At 43.2% G+C, this 16,827-nt stretch overlaps 1 protein-coding gene across 1 annotated transcript in view; it reads right to left on the reverse strand.

Moving 5' to 3' along the window:
* Window positions 1–16,827, reverse strand: part of LOC126100239 (protein still life, isoforms C/SIF type 2) — a 939,475-nt gene that overhangs the window by 604,399 nt on the left and 318,249 nt on the right. The gene's annotated exons all lie outside the window — the stretch shown is intronic.

A 16,827-nucleotide genomic window follows, 5' to 3' on the forward strand; every position in this document is an offset into this window, starting at 1 on the left:
ACTCCTAATGGTTACTCCCAGATAATTTATGGAATTACTTGCTTCCAGTTGCTGACCTGCTATATTGTAGCTAAATGATAAAGGATCTTTCTTCTTTGTATTACACTTGTCTACATTGAGATTCAATTGCCATTCCCTGCACCATGCGTCAATTCGTTGCAGATACTTCTGCATTTCGGTACAATTTTCCATCGTTACAACGGTATGTTAGTTCTGAGCGCTGGTGAAGTTTCGAACATTTCCGGCAAATGGCACAGCCGTAGTACAGCGTCAAAATGGCGTCTATATCCGACTCACATTACAAGAAGCGTGCTGTTATTCAATTCTTGTGTGCAGATAAAGAAACATCCATAAACGTTTGTGTGCAGTGTATGGCGATGCTGCAGTTAATAGGAGTACAGTTGGGCGGTGGGTAAGAAAAGTTAGAGCCTCAGGAAATGCAAAAACAGAGTTCCATGATCAGCCACGCTCGGGACGTCCTGTCACAGCCACTGCTCCAGACATTCTGCATCGTCCGGATGCCATCATTCGTGCCGACTGGCGAATCAAAACTCGACAATTACAGCTCTCGGTCAGCATTGGAAGTTCGTCTGTAATGATCTAGACTCTCGGATATTCAAAGAGGTGCTCAGCATGGGTTCCACGAACGCCCACAGTGGGCCACAAGATTCGAAGAAGGCCAGTTCATATGAAGTGTTGGAGCTCAAAGATTCTCTACAGGAAACGCAATTTGAAGATGATGAGAGTGTCAGTCATGCAGTGAAAACATGGCTACGCCTACAGGAGAAGAGCTTTTACCAGCAGGGAATACATGCTCTTCTACAACGTTGGCGTACGGTCACAGAATGTGATGGAGACTACGTAGAAAAATAGGACGAGACATGTTGAAGTATATTGTCACCAAATTCTGACTCTTGACGGTAAATATGTTCTGAGAAAAAAAAAGTGGGGCATTCCTTGCTGAACGACCCTCGTATCTGCGGTACGTGTGGTGACAGTTCGTTTGCCGGACAAGTGGAGCATATTCAGGATTCTGTTCTAGGTAGGAGAGTGAGTGAGTGGGGGGGGGGGGGGGCGGTGAGGTCATAATTTCTCCGCAGTTTCTCATTGTTACTCTTCCCCGCTTCGAAAAATATAATTTTCGGTTAGCCCCCCACATTTAACGTGTTACAAAAGCCTAAGATTGTAATAACAGTATATATAAAATTATATAAATTATATAAATAAAATTATATAAATCCTATTAACTCTTACATATTATAAAAACGTGCATGCCTGTTATTTAATTTAATTTTATTTTTTTCGTCTTCACACCTCCTCCTAAACCACTGGACCGATTTCAAACAAACTTGATACTCATGTCCCGTACTATCAAGCAACACTCGCCTTGAGTGTAGGAACAACCTATCATATTGCAAATATGACGTAAACGAAGAGGCTCGCGATAAACTGCCGCATTATGCATGGCGTTTAAATATATTACTTTCTTTCTACTAACTCTATTCGCAACGTATTTCGCTGACAGTACCCACACATGCCGCTGAATGGCCTAGGAAAATATACCATTGTGCGACACATAGCTCAAGAAATATGACGTCATAAACACTGAGGGACATGACAAAAAAAAAATCCGCGTCATGCATGAAGTTTTAATGCATTTAGTATTTACTACTGAAATTCTCCTGCATTCGAGTCAAGGAACGTCATTAACGCTGAGGCACGTAGAGAAAAGCTGCGTCATGCATGAAGTTTTAATGCATTTGTTTCTTAATTACTGACACTCTAACACAGTCAAGTCAACTTAAGGAAATCCCTTAACATTCGGCAGAGCTTTTGACAGCTTTCAAGTGCGAAGCACAAACTGCTGTGGGTAAAATCGATAACCATCAACAGAGCTATGCCAGAGCGTTGCCATAGAGACATTTACAAAAATCGCGTTGTAGACACCTGCAGTAACTGTTCTATCTAATGTGTGTGTGTTTTTTTAATTTGTATACTGTATCTATACACTTGTAGATTATGAATATTTCTTTGTATGACTGTTTCATAATTTCCAAGATGTTTTCACGAATACAAGGAAAGGAAATTTTTTCGATACTTCACTACAAGCACAGTTCATTTCTCATGTTCGTGTCTTAATACAAAATTGCCAAAAGGACTTCTCGGGAAATGCCGTGTTTCTCAGCTAGTACCGTCATTAAAATTTGTTTATATCAATTATTAGGACGGTGGGTTTTGCTTCTTTTGAGTGGTTGTTTTGACACTTGACGATGTCTTTCAGCATTGTCCCATTTTCCGTACACATCGAAAAGTCACTCTGCTTAAGAGGAATGGGGATACTAAGAGACACACAAAGCTAGACAGATCGCGTATGCAAGGACGGGATGACAGTGACGAGTTCTCCTACTATGTACCTCAGACTATGCCCCACTCTGATGAGTCATCTGACAAAGCCACATCTGTGCCGAACTCCCAGATCAGAGTGTGTCATTTCGTAAACATGTATCACGTGTTTGGCAATTTCGATATTGCGTACATGACATGTCAATGTACTAACATCAGGTGGTGATTCGTGTAAGGAAAATCAGCAATGGAATCCATATGGCCATGATCCAGAAGCCAACGTACAATCTAAGTAGTGCGAGATTAATTACCACGGCCGAAAGACGCAAAACAAATTACGACAAACGTGGAAACAGCCATAGTTTGTTTTTTGTGTTCCCCAAAGTGAGACAGTTAAACAGAATTTATGCGTGACACAAGGCCTAAAAATGGCCTATACTACGGCAAATATGCACTATTGTTCTTCGCAGAAATCAACAAGCGTTTTGTAAACAGCGTGTCGAATGTACGAGATGCAAGTTCGCTCTGAGCTGGTAACAATCAACGAGTGACGGGACCTTCATACCTTACAAATTCAATTGATTGTTTCACTTTCAATTACACAATTTTGATTTTTTATACAGCCGCCAGTCACTGGTAATGAATTACATAGTCTAAAATAAATACCTAATGCTCTTGAAAGTTTATTACAACAGTTCTTCATCAGAGACCAAGCGCATCGCCCTAAGGCAGGGACAGGTTGCCTTACCAAAGCGTTTGTTTTCTATTTGCGAAGAATTTCCCATCCATAACTCAATGCTAGAGCACATAACCGTTGTTTCTTGTTTCTCACGTACTCTATTTGGCACTGAATGTGTTAGAGCCAAAGATGCAAAGTGACACACTGAAGAATACGCAGTTGATAGGGAAAAACGAGGAATCATTTTACATATAAGACAACTGGAAGATATGCTGGAACAGGAAAACTAAGGGTAAAGAGTAAGCAGAGCAATTCATTAAAATTAGTGTATAACTACATGAATATCTAATAAAGACGCATGCATTGGTTTACAAATGTGATCTAATTTGATACCTTACCTGCATCCTTTCGGAAGAATCGTCGCTGTCCATGTCACTGTTGTGAGACTGCAAATCATGGTGACATTTACTGCCGACTATAGTGTTATCGAGACTTGGCATAAGAGAACGAGGTGACTATTGCTGGAGTCATTTCAGCCCCCATATATTCTACAGTAGAGCACGTATATAGTCCCTACAGGAATTTGAGTCACGGCAAATATAAAGCCGGTGTTTTTCTTGCTCTCAGATTACACGAAGAGCAGTGGCTGAAGTAAATCGTTTGTGACGCTTCGAATTTGTCGCTTAGCAACAGTCTCTGTGCGGATTGATGGTGGTGGGAAGCAAGTTTGAGTTTGACGAACCATCAACATCAATATATGCAACTACAGCAGATGTGTAAGTTTTGATAACGAAACTGTCACGACGTATTTGAAATAACGATAAGAATATCCACCTGAAGCGTCATGGGATAGTCACGAAGCAATTACGTATCCAGGGTGTTGAACACACTCTGACATCTGAGGGCTGCTAAGGCAGGACACCAAGTTACGGCCCAGGAAACATAGTCATTATAATCTAACGATTGTCTAGTGCCTTACCAGAATTCCATATAAGAAGTGTATAATAGAAATAGCTCTTCATAAGTAAATCCTGTTCAACAACGGTGCTTCTCTGAAAAAAAGAGAGTTTAACTATAGATTTAAAAGTAGCCAAAACCCAGTAACCAAACAAAAACCGAACGAAGCGAAAATTAGTGTAAGGAGAGCCATGCTTCAGTGTTCAACGAGTCAGAAAATAAAATTCTATCAATAGATCTGATAGAAAATTCCAAGAAGAAGCAAGGCCATATGTCTATGTACACTTTGCGATCGTAATGGCAACGGAACGGAGTCTGAAAGAGGAAAGGCCTTAATACTGGAATCCTTTTTCCAAAACTGCTTCGCTGAGGAAGATTGTACAGCTGCACCCCGTTTAAATCGTCGCACGAATGTCAGAATGACAAGCATCGAAATAAGCGACCACAGAATAGAAATTAAACACATCACTCAACAGAGAAAAAGAGACTAAACGTGATGACATACCAAAGCTGTACGACTCTAAGTGGAATGTATGAAAGAACTTGCTCCTATTCAAGCGGTAGTATACCGTAGGTCGGCGGAGGAGCGAAGTGTCCGCAGTATTAGCAAAAATGCACGTGTCCATTACAATATTCAAGAAGGGTCAACGAACAGGCGCTCGAAACTAAAGGGCCTCATCGATCTATTGTAGAATTTTGGAATACTTGTTATGATCGCGTATTATGACATTTTAGGAGACCCAAAATCTCCTTTGTAGGAATCAACATAGATCCTGCATACAGCGACCGTATGAAGCCCACGTCGTTCTGTTCATTCACGAGACTCAGAAAGTACAAGACATCGGCCCCAGCATTGTACCAAATTCCGTGACTTCCAGAAGATGCTCGAAACATTTCCGACTGACACCTAATGAACAAGATACGTGAGAATGGAGTATCCGACCAGCTGTGTGATGGCGTTGAGGAGTTCCTAGCGAACTTAAGTCACTCTTAACGGAGAGAAATAGTCGGACATAAAATTAGCATCTGGCATAAACAAAAACCGAACGAAGCGAAAATTAGCGTAAGAAGAGCCATGCTTGAGTGTTCAACGAGTCAGAAAGTAAAATTCTATCAATAGATCTGATAGAAAAACAGTTTTAATCTGCCAGGAAGTTTCATATCAGCGCACACTCCGCTGCAGAGTCAAAATCTCATTCTGGAAACATCCCCCAGGCTGTGGCTAAGCCACGTCTTCGCAGTATCCTTTCTTTCAGGAGTGCTAGTTCTGCAAGGTTCGCAGGAGAGCTTCTATAAAGTTTGGAAGGTAGGAGAGGAGGTACTGGCAGAAGTAAAGCTGTGAGGACGGGGCGTGAGTCGTTCAAATGGTTCAAATGGCTCTGGGCACTATGGGACTTAACTGCTGTGGTCATCAGTCCCCTAGAACGTAGAACTCCTTAAACCTAACTAACCTAAGGACATCACACACATCCAAGCCCGCGGCAGGATTCTAAACTGCGACCGTAGCGGTCGCGCGGTTCCAGACTGTAGCGCCTAGAACCGCTCGGCCACTCCGGTCGGCGCGTGAGTCGTGCTAGGGTAGCTCAGATGGTAGAGCACTTGCCTGCGAAAGGCAAATGTCCCGAGTTCGAGCCAGGGTGGGACACACAGTTTTAATCTGCCAGGAAGTTTCATATCAGCGCATACTCCGCTGCAGAGTGAAAATCTAATTCTGGAAACTTCTGGCATACTCTGGAAGTGTTACAGAACTATCAGCTTTGACAAAATATTTAAATTATCTAGTGGATGACGTTGAAAGTGTCATGACGTTTTCCGCGTATGATGCTGTTGGCTATAGAGAGGTTGCAACGGTAGAAAACTGTAGCGAAGTACTGGACGAGCTGCAGAGGTTCGACACTTAGAGCAGGGAATGGGAATGGATCTTCAATATGAATGGCAGAACAACCACGGGAAGTAGTTACACCCATTAACGAGTAAGCGTACTGAGTGATTTAAACTGAACGACCACATAAAACTAATTGCAGGTACGGCAGGTGTCAACTTAGGATTCATCGGAAGAATCCTCGGGGAGTGTAGAACATCCACGAAAGAGGTATCTTACAGAACCCTCGTTCGGCCTATACTTGACTAAGCACATTTGGTCACAGCTTCACTCAGAAGTGTAGTAGCGCCACTGAGATCCTCAGTCATCTCCAGTGGCAGGTGCTGCAAGAGAGGCGTCATCTATCACAGTGTGGTTTACAGTTAAAATTCTGAGAGCATAAGCTCCTTGATGTGTTAACCGATACATAGTGTGTCAAAAAGAATTATCCGATTTAAAAAAAATTATAACTGCTATGTTGTTTGAGATACGTGCGTGAACAACGTACTGTTGGAAAGAGCAAACTCTCGAGCTTTACATTGTTCCCGCTAGGTGGAAGCAGTGTGCGCCCACTTTAGTTCTAGTAAAAATGATGTCGGGACAACAGAAAGCGTTTTGTGTACTACTTTTTGCGCAGTGCGGGTCAGCAATAACTGTTAAGCGTGACTTTCGTACTAGGTATTGTGTGGATCCTCCCCCAGCGCAGCGCATTAGTCGATGGCGTGAATAATTCCGAGAAACAGGATGTTTGTGTAAAGGCAAATACCTGGATAGTGCCCGAGTGTCTCACACAGACGTCGAACGCATCCGTCATAGTTTCACAAGGAGTCCGCAGACATCCGTTCGCCGTGCAGCTTGACAGCTCAGCATGCCCCCGATGTCCGACTGACGTGTGTTGCGTCGACATTTACACACGAAACCGCACAAAATTCAGCTACTGCAAGCTTTTCGTGAAGGTGACAAACAACAACGTGTGGACTTCTGTAATTTCGTTCTTGGCAAGATGGAGGACGACAGTTTGTGTCCACCCTTACTATTTAGTAATGAGGCAACATTCTATTTAAATGGAAAGGCGAACAGTCATAATAGGAGAATATGGGACACTGAGACATCGCATAATATCAGTTGTCGAAACTGTAACTCGAAACATGCTCGGTGCCTTGTGGGAACACTCTGAATACCGCATTGACGTATGCCGTGTAGGGGGCATATTGAACACCAGTGACCAGATAAGATAAAAAAAAAGCTTTTTGAGTTTTCCGCTCATCAAAAAACAAAATATGTTTATTAGTTTCAGAAATACAGACATGCCAAATCGGATGAATGTTTTTGATACACATTGTACTTGTCGACACTGACCGTAAGGTATTCTGCGGAGTACAGATGTAGTTGGGAAGCCACGCCAAAATCTATGTACGATCAGTACAAGGTAAGACGGGGAACACTGGGAAAAAATGTAAATAGTGCATATGAGACTGGTTAATACAGCAACGTCAAATATGTTGAGTGATTAAGGAAGGACCGTAGCTCTGTTGTCTCCGTCGTACAGATTTTTAATGCGCCGATCAAAGTGCTACTGAAAATGAACAACTAAATCATATTTTATAGGTTGATTCCCCTCGACTGTCTACACTATGCAAACCACAGAATAATAAGCACACGTCAGCTGTGTAACGAGAAGAAAGGATAGTGAGGTAACTGATCCATCCGCGAGTCATTACACCAGCAGCACTGTGGAAGTGCGCTCCTGATATATGGATTCAGAATACAATGGTTGTCCTTATTTCCATTTTTATGAATGACACGCGTTACCACTCGTAAATCTTTCATGCTGGCTGGCCCCTGAGCCATCTCCCATGTCGCGGGGAGAGCATAAAACCGAAAGCCGTTGTCATCAAAGTTCTCGGTATGAACAGAAACAAGAGAAAGGACAAATAGATGAAATGCACAGCGGAAGGCAGATTTTGAAGAGATAATGCAGGAACACAGACTAAAAAGATGTGAGGGTTCTATATGCGTCGAAATGATCGCAGATCGGGCATCGTGAATGGATACACAGAAAAACCTAACTTTCAGTGTAATGGATAACAGGAACGTCTAGTTCTGTATTGAAGAATACAGATAAAGAAAATAGGTCCCCTTCGTGGTTTTAGTGCACATTGATTTGTGGAAACATAATGGTCACTTCTTAATACATATTTTTTTAATAACAGCTTTTTCGTTATTTTTAATGATCACTATATGATGATGTTAAATTGGTGCTATACGGACAGTGACATCTACTTTTTTGTATGCTTTATCAGGCTGGCTGTAAGCTATTTTGGAATAGAGATAGTTGGTATATGGACCGTTTTGTGCACTCCACTGCAGTTACGGAGATGACAGTGCGGGACGACATGTCGCCGTCCCGAAGATGAGTTAGCTGGCTGGTGAAAATAACTAGCTATTTACTAGTATTCGTGGTACGATCCAGTGTTTTGAAACTAACAAAGAGTAAAGCTGCGTACCGGACGGGAGTCGAACCTGGAACGTCGCCTTTAGCGGGAACAATTCTTATACCCTGAACTGTTGTTGTTGTGTTCATCATGCAGCTCTCCATGCTACTCTATCCTGTGCAAGCTTCCTCATCTCCCAGTACTTACTGCAACCTACATCCTTCTGAATCTGCTTAGTGCATTGATCTCTTGGTCTCTCTCTACGATTTTTACCCTCCACGCTGCCCTCCAATGCTAAATTTGTATCTCTTGATGTCTCAGAACATGTCCTACAAACCGGTCCCTTCTTCTTGTCAAGTTGTGCCACAAACTCCTCTTCTCCCCAATTCTTTTCAATTCCTCCTCATTAGTTATGCGATTTACCCATCTAATCTTCAGCATTCTTCTGTAGCATCACATTTCGAAAGCTTCTATTCTCTTCTTGTCCAAAGTATTTATCGTCCATGTTTCACTTCCATACATGGCTACACTTCATACAAATACTTCCAGAAACGACTTCCTGACACTTAAATCTATACTCGATGTTAACAAATTTCTCTTCTTCAGAAACGCTTTCCTTCCCATTGCCAGTCTATATTTTATTTCCCCTCTACTTCGACCATCGTCAGTTATTTTGCTCCCCAAATAGCAAAAACTCCTTTGCTACTTTAAGTGTCTCATTTCCTAATCTAATTCCCTCAGCATCACCCGACTTAATTTGACTACATTCCATTATCCTCGTTTTGCTTTTGTTGATGTTCATCTTATATCCTCGTTTCAAGGCACTGTCCATACCGTTCAACTGCTGTTCCAAGTCCTTTGCTGTCTCTGACAGAATTATAATGTCATTGGCGAACCTCGAAGTTTTTATTTCTTCTCTATTCCCTGAACTGGGGAGCAAGATTCTCTCTCACTTAGTTACTGACGAAAAGCCCATTTGCCGAAGAACAAAAACGAAAACTTTGCGTCTTTAAGAGAGCACATTTTTAGTTTTCAACCCGCCCTAGGTACTATAGAACATGGAATTGGTCATTATTGAGGAATATGACAGTAACGGTCATTAGAAGCAAAAGAGGGTTGTAAACATAGTCTCTCAAATGCATATCTTAAGAGCTGTGAGTACCAGTTCAGTACAAGTGAAATGTTACACAGTAGCGAAGATGAAGATATGCTCGTAGCTCGTAAGGTATGCACTTCAGAGCCCGTGTTTACTGGAAACGTTTTCCTCGACTTTGTCTTTTTTTTGGTCATCAGTCTTCTAACTGGTTTGATGAACCCCCCATGAATTCCTCTCCTATGCTGACCTCTTTATCTCAGAGTAGCACTCGCAACCTACGTCCTCAATTATTTGCTGCATATATTCCAATCTCTCTCTTCCTCTACAGTTTTTGCCTTCTACAGCTCCCTCTAGTATTATGAAAGTCATCCCATCATATCTTAACAGATGTCCTATCATCCTGTTTTCCGCATATTCCTTTCGTCTCCGATTCTGCGCAGAACCTCCTCATTCCTTATCTTATTAGTGCACCTAATTTTCAGCATTCGTCTGTAGCACCACATCTCAAATGCTTCGATTCTCTTCTGTTCTGGTTTTCCCACAGTCCATGGTTCACTACTATACAATGCTATACTCCAGTCGTACATTCTCAGAAATTTCTTCCTCAAATTAAGACCATATTTGATATTAGTAGATTTCTCTTGGCCAGGAATGCCCTTTTTGCCGTTGCTAGTCTGCTTTTGAAGTCCTCCTTGTTTCGTCCGTCATTGGTTATTTCACTGCCTAGGTAGCAGAATTCCTTAACTTAATCTACTTCGTGACCGTCAATCCTGATGTTAAGCTTCTCGCTGTTGTTATTTCTACTACTCATTACCTTCGTCTTTCTTCGATTTAGTCTCAATCCATACTATATACTCATTACACTGTTCATTCAGTTCAGTAGATCATGTCGAACGCTTTTTCCAGGTCGACAAATCCTTGGAACGTGTTTTGATTTTTCTTTAGTTTAGCTTCCATTATTAACCGTAATGTCAGAATTTTCTCTCTCTTGCTCTTACCTTTCCTAAAGCCAAACTGATCGTCATCTAACGCATCCTCAATTTTCTTTTCCATTCTTCTGTATATTATTCTTGTAACTTTGGTGCATGAGCCCTTAAGCTGATTGAACGGTAATTCTCGCACTTGTCAGCTCTTGCCGTCTTCGGAATTGTGTGGATGATGCTTTTCCGAAAGTCAGATGGTATGTTGCCAGACTCATACATTCTACACACCAAGGTGAACAGTCGGTTTGTTCCCATTTCCCTCAATGATTTTAGAAATTCTGATGGAATGTTATCTATCCCGTCTGCCTTATTTGATCTTAAGTCCTCCAAAGCTTTTCTATATTCTGATTCTAATACTGAATACCTTATCTCTTCTAAATCGACTCCTGTTTCTTCTTTGTATCACGTCAGACAAATCTTCCCCCTCATTGAGGCTTTCAACGTATTCTTTCCACCAATCGACTCTCTCCCGTGCATTTAACAGTGGAAATCCCGTTGCACTCTTAATGTTATCAGCCTTGCTTTTAATTTCACAGAAGGTTGTTTTGATTTTCCTGTATGGCGACTCTGTCCTTCCGACAATCATTTCCTTTTCGATGTTTTCAAATTTTTCCTGCAACCATTTCGTCTTAGCTTCCATGCACTTCTCTTCATCCTCAGCTTGCGACGTCCGCATATATACCTAAACTATCGTTGTCGGTGTTGGTTTGCTGTCGATTCTGCTGAGAACAACCCTGTCACTGAACTGTTCACAGTTACACACTCTCTGCCCTACCTTCCTATTCACAACGAATCCTACTCTCGTCATACCATATTCTGCTGCTGTTGATATGCCTTCTACTCATCTGACCAGAAACCTCGTCTTCTTTCCACTTCACTTCACTGACACCTACTCTATCCATATTGAGCCTTTCCACTTCTCTTTTCAGATTTCCCGGTTTTCCTACCACGTTCAAGCTTTGACATTTCATGCCCCGACTTGTAGAACACTATCTTCCGTTGATTATTCAGTCTTCTTCTCATGGTAACCTCCACCTTGGCAGTCCGCTCCCGGAGATACGAATGGGGGACTATTCCGGAATCTTTTGCCAATGGAGATATCACCATGACACTTCTTCAAATACAGGCCACATGTCCTGTGGATACACGTTACGTGTCTTTAATGCAGTGGTTTCCATTGCCTTCTGCGTCCTCTTGCCGTTGATCATTGCTGATTCTTCCGCCTTTAGGGGCAGTCCATAATACCACCTCTCAAAATAAGTAAAATAAAGAGCTCACAGGAGAAGAGATTTGTTTCCAAATATCGAAGAAGAGCTCATAGTTCTTCAGGCATACGTTATTAGACCATGTTTACTAGATTTCTCCGCTTAGAAAGATTGTTCTTCTCATAACCCCGAATACTTATCATTCCTAGTGGGACACCCTGTACGTATGAAGAAAATTGAAGAAGGCTAGTTCGTCAGGATCGCTTTTAGGACTACACACATTGATAAAATAGTAAAGGATGTCAAAGAAAAATTTGGAGAAGGAATTAAAGTTCAGGGAGGTGAATGAGAGCTTTGACGTTTGCCGATGACACTGTGACTCTGTCAGAGACAGAAAAGGACTTGGAAGCGGTGTTGAATGGAATAGTCAGTGTCTTGAGAGGAGGATATAAGATAAACATTAACAAAACCAAAATAAGGATAATGGAATGTTGTCGAATTGACAGATGATAGTCGAAAGACAGGACATGTAAACTGTAGAAGCAACGACAAGAAAACGTTTCTGAAGAAGAGAAATTCGTTAACATCGAATATAGATTTAAGTTTAAGGAAATATTTCCTGAAGGTTTTTATCTGGAGCGTAGCCTGTTATGGAAGTGAAACGTGGACGTATAACAGTTTAGTCGAGAATAGAAAGTTTTGAAATGTGGTGCTACAGAAGAATTCTGAAGATTAGATCGAGTAACTAAACAGGAGGTACTCAATAGAACTGGGGAGATCAGGAATTTATGGCTTACCTTAATAGGTTGATAAGACAAATTCTGAGACATCAAGGAATCGTAGATTTAATATTGGATGGATGTGTGTGTGTGTAGGTGGGGGTGCGGAGTGGGAGGGGCAGAAATTACAGAGGGAAACTAAGAGACTAGTAAGTGAACAGGTTCAAATGGATGTGAGATGCAGAAATTATTCGGAGATGAACAGGACTGCACAGGGTAGAACAGCGTGGAGGGCTGCATCAAAGCAGTCTTCGAACAGAATTCCACAACAACCACAGCAACATATTATTATTGGATCGCAGAATAGAAGCCACGCTGCCTGTTGGTTCTCGTGTCTTGGTTGAGCGAAATCGTGTCTTTGTTTCCTGTAGTCTGTTTAAAATTACTTTAAGATTGACAGCCATGACGGAAGTCGCGGGTCTGTGTGTGTGTGTGTGCGTGAGAGAGAGAGAGAGAGAGAGAGAGAGAGAGAGAGAGACGGTGAGTGCGGAGGGGGGGGGGGGGGGGGAGGGGTGCCCACGCAGGATGCACGTACTGCATTCTGCCAATCTCACAGTACCTGTAGCCACACCAACCACTCGAAGTTGCCAAACATTCAACCCACCATCACAACAGTTTCCGTTTACACTGTGAGTTTCAAGCAGCTTTTTCCTCTGTGTGATTGTTGCACCCCGTGATTTTGTTTGGTGTCAAAAAAAAAAAAAAAAATGGTTCAAATGGCTCTGAACACTATGGGACTTAACATCTGTGGTCATCAGTCTCCTAGAACTTAGAACTACTTAAACCTAACTAACCTAAGGACATCACACACATCCATGCCCGAGGCAGGATTCGAACCTGCGACCGTAGCAGTCGTGTTTGGTGTCCTTTTTACTGTTGCGGGAGTTGTTACTTTATTTGTTGTCGCTGTTATTTGTTGTGTGTTGCTGAAAAATACCAGAAAGAGTGAGTGAGTGAGAAGTTCCGCGTTCAGAGAGAAATGGTTTTCTTGTTACCCTCGTATTTTGAGACTGAAAAACTTAATAGTGGTCCTCTGCTCTCCGTTAACAATGTAAATGATAGATATGCTGCATCTCTGAACGTAAACGAAAACACTACTGTGAAGATTGACGAGAAAGTATTCGCGAAATAAAAGGAAGGTGGAAAAATATCGAAGCTTGAAACTCTTGGGGAAAAACATTCTATGGATAAGCTGATTACGAATATAGATTCATTTGCTGAGGGAGCGATTCCTCGTTATGTTCATGATTATTATCGTAAAATCCTATACTCAGCAAGTCACTGGAGACCCTCAAGAAATCAGGTCTTTTCAAGCAGTCGCGCACCCGCTTTCGTTTCATTAAATAACAGCAGTGACAGTTACAGTGACACTTCAAGCATACGTCATAACGACGTGAGTAACGTCATCAGAGTTTTTCCGTTATCACCACAGAAATGAAGTACAGGCGGATTCAGCTGCGTAGTAGAACTGCGCAGTAAGTAGTTACGTAACAAAATTATATTTATATAACATTGACATATTAATAAGAAGGGGTTATAAGCAACCAACTCCAAATGAAGTTGGTCTCGGGAATTCAGTCGTGTCACACAAATTACATATTATTGTTTACAATATAACTGCTGCAACACCGAAGCAATGTTACTTGTATTGCATTTGGTCTTTCTACGAGTACTAGTTGGGATATTTAAGATGCGTTTTCCCACCGAGATAAAGTATTTGGTGTTTGTGAATCAGAAAAATTAATGACAGGTTTACTATAAGCCTAGCGATCTGCTTCTCGTAACAAAACTATACGGTGACCACTTAGTACTTGAGCGTGCTTCACATTTAACTGAAATTATCTCACTTTAGAAAACTCTTAAGAGTTCCGGTTGGGAGAAAATGAAAATTTGATGTATTCGTAAGATTTGACTTGCTTAGGGTGTTCCCTTAACTTCAATAACAAAAAAAGTTTGTGAATTAGAAAACGTCGTTAGGAAATGCAGTTTCGTAAACTTTCCAAACATCATCCTATATACACTACTGGCCATTAAAATTGCTACACCAAGAAGAAATGCAGATGATAAACGGGTTTTCATTGGAGAAATATATTATACTAGAACTGACATGTGATTACATTTTCACGCAATTTGGGTGCATAGATCCTGAGAAATCAGAAACCGGAACAACCACCTCTGGCCGTAATAACGGCCTTGATACGCCTGGGAATTCAGTCAGAGCTTGGATAGCGTGTACAGGTACAGCTGCCCATGCAGCTTCAACACGGTACCACAGTTCATCAAGAGTAGTGACCGGCGTATTGTGACGAGCCAGTTGCTCGGCCACCATTGACCAGACGTTTTCAGTTGGTGAGAGATCTGGAGAATGTGCTTGCCAGGACAGCAGTCGAACGTTTTCTGTATCCAGAAAGGCCCGTACAGGACCTGCAACATGCGGTCATGCATTATCCTGCTGAAATGTAGGGTTTCGCAGGGATCGAATGAAGTCTAGAGCTACGGGCCGTAACACATCTGAAATGTAACGTCCACTGTTCAAAGTGCCGCCAATGCGAACAAGAGGTGACCGAGACGTGTAACCAATGGCACCCCATACCATCACGCCGGGTGATACGCTAGTATGGCGATGACGAATACACGTTTCCAATGTACGTTCACCGCGATATCACCAAACACGGATGTAACCATCATGATGCTGTAAACAGAACCTGGATTCATCGGAAAAAATGACGTTTTGCCATTCGTGCACCCAGGTTCGTCGTTGAGTACACCATCGCAGGCGCTCCTGTCTGTGATCCAGCGACAAGGGTAACCGCAGCCATGGTCTCCGAGCTGATAGTCCATGCTGCTGCAAACGCCGTCGAACTGTTCGTGCAGATGGTTGTTATCTTGCAAATGTCCCCATCTGTTGACTCAGTGATCGAGACGTTACTGCACGATCCGTTACAGCCATGCGGATAAGATGCCTGTCACCTCGACTGCTAGTGATACGAGGCCTTTGGGATCCAGTACGGCGTTTCGTATTACCCTCCTGAACCCACCGATTCCATATTCTGCTAACAGTCATTGGATCTCGACCAACGCGAGCATCCATATCGCGATACGATAAACCGCAATCGCGATAGGCTACAATCCGACCTTTATCAAAATCGGAAACGTGATGGTACGCATTTCTCTTCCTTACACGAGGCATCACAACAACGATTCACCAGGCAGCGCCGGTCAACTGCTGTTTGTGTATGAGAAATCGGTTGGAAACTTTCCTCATGTCAGCACGTTGTAGGTGTCACCACCGGCACCAACCTTGTGTGAATGCTCTGAAAAGCTAATCGTTTGCATATCACAGCATCTTCTTCCTGTCGGTTAAATTTCGCGTCTGTAGCAAGTCATGTTCGCGGTGTATCAATTTTAATGGCCAGTAGTGTAATTTGTTGCCGCAAATAAAACTGAAATGAAAGCATATTGCAACCCTTCCTGAGAATATCGATACAAGACTAATTTTTATGAAGCGAGTAATTTGCGAGATTGAGCGAGTTGAATGAAACGTAAGATTACACGCGTGTTCCGTGCCGGAAGTAGCAACTCTGGTCTCTGTTGCCACGTGCTCCTACCTAAAGTCAACTCTGAAGCAATTCTGAGCAGACTACAGTCAGAGTTGACGGAATGCCAAGAACAGTTACGCGCCGTTTTGTCCAACGACGGACACCTCTGTAGTACAGACGCGACTCTCGTTGCAGACTCAGAAATGCTGCAGGCGACACGTTTGCGTATCAGCGCACGCCTACGCGACGAGACCGGGAAGGGAGCCAGGAAGAAGCGAGGAAAGGGCCCGCGGTGTACTGCGGAAGGGCGTTCATTTGGGACCGCTGCGAACAGAGGACGGAGTCGGCGAGTAGGCGCGTGCTGCCGTCGGTCCGTGTCCGCGGAAACAAAAGGTTCCGCCCCCGCTCTCCGCCCCCACCTCGCACCCACCGAATCTTGTTCTCACCCCGCCTCCAGCCGCACAACAAGTGGCTGTCGAAAAGGTCATCGTACAAAGCCGCGCAAAATAAAGGAGGGCACCCACTCCTCGAGGTCCGACGCCATTGTGGGAGTAGAGTGGGCGACCAGGGCGCGGCTGAAGAATTGGCGGGGGCGGCGGAGGTTAAAGAAGAGGGATGGATATTGCGTGACGCCGTACATAACTTCTGCCACTGGCAGCGACAGTCCTCCGGCTGTCTGGAAGCGGTGGAGGCAGGGGGAGAGGAAGAAAGGGCAGAGGGGCTGAAAAGGAAATGAGACCATGCCTCGTGGGTCCAACGCTCAGCTGACCCACTCTTGAGGAGCTGTCGACAGTCGTGTTCCGGCCCACCGGTTCCCTAATTGGCGGCCCCACCGTGGAGTACCATCGACGCGGTCGTGAAGTCAATTCCGGGACAATAAACCCCCCCGTCGTCGGGCCGGAGCGATATTAAGAACAGCCCGCTGCGCCACTTGGAGCAGAGTTCTAGGT

The sequence above is a fragment of the Schistocerca cancellata genome, chromosome 9 (assembly GCF_023864275.1).
Source record: "Schistocerca cancellata isolate TAMUIC-IGC-003103 chromosome 9, iqSchCanc2.1, whole genome shotgun sequence".
In the NCBI taxonomy this organism is placed as follows: Eukaryota; Metazoa; Arthropoda; class Insecta; order Orthoptera; family Acrididae; genus Schistocerca; species Schistocerca cancellata.